The following is a 5,359-nucleotide window of genomic DNA, read 5'->3' on the forward strand; positions in this document are numbered from 1 at the left end:
ACCAACCTTTTTGAAACCAAGGGCTACTTCTTGGGTACTGATTAATGCGAAGGGCTACCAGTTAGATACACACTTAAATAAATTGCCAGAAGTAGCCAATTTGCTCAATTTACCTTTAACTCTGTTATTATTAATAATTAATGATATTTATCTTTGTGGAAACACTGATCATCTTAATGATTTCTCACAATAAATATATATAGAAACAGATAAATATCAATATGCAACACTTTATTTTTATATTTTCTCTAAGTGCACATTTTTCAAATTGAACATTTTCAAATGATCACTTCTAAGACAGTCTTGTGAAATCAAAATATCCCATTTTAACTAGCTAGCCACTAACATTTTTTAACAAATCATGAATTACTTTGCACCATGTTTGTACAAATAATAACTCATGTAAAATACAAAAGTAAACTCTCAAATTTTTAAATCATGTCACACTTTGAACTGGACACCAAATCTGTTATCAGTTTCTTTGTCAGTTAGTGGGAAGCCTGGCATTGCATGCTGTTAACTAGTGTGTTGTACTCTGGTGTGTAACTTGACAGTGCAACTCTGAGTGAGTCTTGCAGATGTGCATCAGTGAGGCGTGTTCTGTGTTTGTTCTTGATGAAGTTCATGTCAGAAAAGGCTGATTCACAAAGATAAGATTTTTCCTCATTGTTTGCGGAACCTTCTTAATCTTTGGGACATATTTTCACAGCAATCTGGCCTTAAGCTTAATTATGCTAAATGTAAAATGTTAAGGATCGGAAATCTAAAGGGAACGTCCTTTTGAATGGAATGCAAAGTGCCTGTTTTGTGGATAGATGGACCAGTTAACATACTTGGTGTTGTTGTCCCAGAAAATCTGGAAGATCTAGGCTCAGTAAATTATGATAATCGACTAAGAAAGCTGGAAAAAATTATGCAATTATGGAAAAGGAAATCCCTAACCTTGTATGGTAAAATGTCTATTGCCAACTCGTTAATTATTCCTCAATTTATTTATTTGTTTTTGTCATTACCAGCTCCATCACAAAACTTTTTTAAGATTTATGAGCGGAGGGTCTTCGATTTTGTCTGGAACGGCAAACCAGAAAAGATTAAAAGAAAGGTTTTGTACAAAGAGTATGAATATGGGGGCCTGAAACTTCTCAACCTTGAAGCTATGTGTCTATCTTTAAAAGCATCAATTGTTCCAAATATGTATTTAAACATTGAGTGGTACACAAATGTCCTGTTGGACAAAAAACATGTACTGTATCAAAAGAAATTGTATCCTTTTTTACAAGTGATCCCCTCTCAGAGAGTCTGCTGGGAAACATAAAGGAAACAATCCACTCATAGTGGTGTTTTCAATTTTATGTGCCAGAAAAAAGAGACGATATTTTGCAGCAGTTAATATGGATGAACTCTAATATTGTAATAGATGGAAAGCCTTTCTTTTGGAAAAATATGTTTGAAAGAGGAATCATTTTTGTCAATGATATTATCAATGAGAATGGTAAAATTATGAAGTATGATGAATTTAGAGCTATGTATGGTGATGCTTGCTCAAGCTTTTCATTTTATCAACTAACTGGAGTAATTGGGAAAATATGGAAACAAATAATTAATTATGGAACTACTAAATTATTAGTTTGTAAACCTCTAATAAGAAATTCTAGTTGGCAAAAAGGAACTAAAATAAATAGAAAAATATATAATTTTTATTTAATAAAGAAATCTTTGAAGGCTGCCTCATACAACACAAATGGAAAATGGGAGGACTTTTTTGACTGCCCGTTGCCATGGGATGCCATATTCAAACTAATCTATAAAACCACTATCGATGTGCAAAATCGTTATTTTCAAATTAAAATGATTTATAACTTCTTACCCACAGGGAAAATGTTAAAATTATGGAATATGACAGAGTCAGATGATTGCCGATTTTGTTGTCAGGAGCCTGAATCCACCCTGCATTTGTTTTGGTATTGTCATATTGTGTCTTTGTTTTGGGTGGAAGTTGAAAAAATGTGTTTAAGGATTGGTTTGTTTATGAAGCTTAATGTGGTTTCTGTTATTTTAGGAGAGTTCATTGACAATCATGATTTAGTCAATTTAATTATAGTACTCGGCAAAATGTTTATTTTTAAGGCCAAAAACAGATATTCACTTAGTATTACTTTCTTTAAAACATTTATGCAGTATTTTCTAATTTTAGAAAGTTACATGGTTGAAAACGATAATGATGCCAAAAAACATTAAAAAAAAGATGAGAAGTCCTCAAAGGCTTATTTTGAAAGTATAATTATGTTTATAGATTATATGATATCTGTTGTTGTGTTCCCTAATTTGAGTGACCTGGACATAATCTGGACTGTACATAAATGCTTATTTTGAAAATGTAATTTTGTTTATAAATTATATGCAATCTGTTGTGTTCCCTAATTTTTTTCTGTGTACATGAATGAAGGTGTGTGTTGCTGAGTCCGACTTGGACATTATCTGGACTGGGCCTTGTTTAAAAAACCCTTTAAACAAATCTAATTTCATTGACAACCTGGTCTGTTGAAGATAAGGCCCTTTTTTTTAAATAAAATAAAATAAGATAAATAAATAAAAAACATTTTCTTGGATAAAAAAGAAAGTAAAACAATATAAAAATAATTACATAAAAAATAGTAATTAATGAAAATGTTAGTGGACCAGCAGCCTATACAATCATGTGTGCTTCAGGGACTGTGTCCCTTGCAGATGTGTTGTCTATGTTGTGGGAACCAGAATATTGGTAGCAGAAAGAAATAACCCCTTTTGTGTGAGTGGGTGTGGATGAGTGTGCATGGGGGAGGTTGTTTGGGTTGATGCACTGATTGAAAGTGTATCTTGTGTTTTTTCTATGTACATTTAATTTAAAAAAAATATATATATATATTTTATTTTTTTATTTATTTTTTTTTATTTTATTTTTTTTAGAACTGGCCCGCGGGCGACTCATCTTGTCCTTACGCGTTGGTGACCCCTGGTGTAGACTGTGTGTAGAGTGTGTATACAGTAGTGTGTACAGTGTGTATACAGTAGTGTGTATAGTTTGTGTACAGTGTGTATACAGTAGTGTGTAGAGTGTGTGTACAGTGTGTATACAGTAGTGTGTAGAGTGTGTGTACAGTGTGTATACAGTAGTGTGTAGAGTGTGTTATGTAAAGGCAAGCAGCCTTGACTCCCTGCGTGGTCGACATCCATAACTTTAATGGCAGGAATAAAAGCAGGACAAATAACGACACCTTTTATGTGTCGGGGAAATGCTGAGGTGAAGTTTCCAAACGTCGTTGTTTAAAAGATGCTTGCGGCGCCCAATTACCTGATGGTCAAGATCAGGTGTTGTTCTTTTGACAAATCTACGGGCAAACATATTAGGAGCCAAGAAGGAAGGAAAGAAGGAAGGACGAAGGAAACATCTGCTTTGTGACTTTTAAATAAGACATGAAGTTTCATATAACAATAATAATACAATTAATGAAACAATCTTGATATATTTAATTAAATAATCTTAATACATTTAAGTAAATAGTCTTAATACATTCAATCTTGCTCAATTTCATGAAACAATGTCACAAAATTTTATTGAATAATCTTATTAAATTTCATGAAATAATCTTAATAAATATAATTTTATTAATTTAAATTAGATAATTTTACTAAATTTCATTAAATAATTTGACAACATTTAATTTAATAGTCCTACTAAATTTGATTAGATAATCTTATTAAATTTCATTAAATAATCTTACAAAATTTTATTAAAAATTCTTATTTAATTTCATGTAATTAGCTTACTAAATTTCATTAGATAATTTTATTAAATTTCATAAAATAATCTTGCAAAATTTTATAAAAATCTTATTAAATTTCATGTAATAATCTTATTACATTTTATTAGATAATCTTATTAAATTTCATGAAATAATCTTAATAAATGTCATTAAATAATCTTACTGATTTTTATTAAATAATTTTACTAAATTTCATTTAATAATATTACAAAAATGTATTAAATAGTCCTACTAAATTTTATTAGATAATCTTATTAAAAATCTTATAAATTTTACACATTTTCATGAAAAAAATCTTAGTAAATTTTATGAACAAATTCTTAGTAAATTTTATGAAAAAACTCTTACTAAATTTTATGAAAAAATTCTTACTAAATTTTATGAAAGAATTCTTATTACATTTTATGAAAAAATTCTTACTAAATTTCATGATTTTTTTTTTTACTAAATTAAATAAATAAATCTTACTACATTTTATCTTTAAAATCTTACAAATTTTCATGAAAAAATCTAACTAAATTTTCATGAAAAAATCTAACTAAATTTTGTGAAAAAACTCTTACTATATTTCATGAAATAATCTCACTAAAGTTCATGAATCTTACCAAATTTCATGAAAAAACTTTACAAAATTTAATGAAAACACATATTAAGTTTTGTAAAAATATTTTTGTAAATTTCATGAAAAAATCTCACAAAAATTCATAAATCTTACTTAATTTTATGGAAAAACTTTTCTAAATTGTATTAAATGGTTTTACAAAATGTCATGAAAAATACTTTCTAAATTTCATTAAATAGTTACAAAATTTCATGAAAAATAACTTTACTATTTTTTTTTTAAATGAAATAATCTCACAACATTGAATGAAATAGCCTTATGAGTTTCATGAAAAGAAAACTTACTTTTTGTTAATTTTTTTTTAGTAAATTTCATGAAATAATGTTGCTAAAATTCCTGAATCTTAATAATTTTCATGGAAAAACTTGGCTAAATTTCATTAAAAAAAACTTTTACATTTCGTAAATTTTTTAAAATAAATTTCATGGAATAATCTCACTAAAATTCATGAATTTTACTAAATTTCATGAAAAAACTTAACTACTTTACATGAAAAAAAATATTAAATTTCGTTTATTTTCGTTTAGTAAATTTCATGAAATAATCTCACTAAAATTCATGAATTTTACCAAATTTAATGGGAATACTTTACTAAATTTCATTGAATAAACTCACAAAATTTCATGGAATACCTTTACTAAATCCATCCATCCATTTTCTACTGCTTGGCCTTCATGAAAAAACTTAATTTTCGTAAAAATCTTTTTTAGTAAATTTCATGAAAAAATCTCACAAAAAATAATGAATCTTACCTAATTTCATGGAAAACTTTTCTAAATTTCATTAAATAGTCTTACAAAAGTTCATGAAAAAAAACTTTACAAATTTTTTATGAAATAATCTCACAAAATTTCATGAAATAGCCTCATGAGATTCATGAAAAAGAACCTAACTTTTTTTTTTTAAATGTTTACATTTCGTTCAATTGTTTTTA

This window comes from Entelurus aequoreus, linkage group LG01 (genome assembly GCF_033978785.1).
Source record: "Entelurus aequoreus isolate RoL-2023_Sb linkage group LG01, RoL_Eaeq_v1.1, whole genome shotgun sequence".
NCBI lineage: Eukaryota > Metazoa > Chordata > Actinopteri > Syngnathiformes > Syngnathidae > Entelurus > Entelurus aequoreus.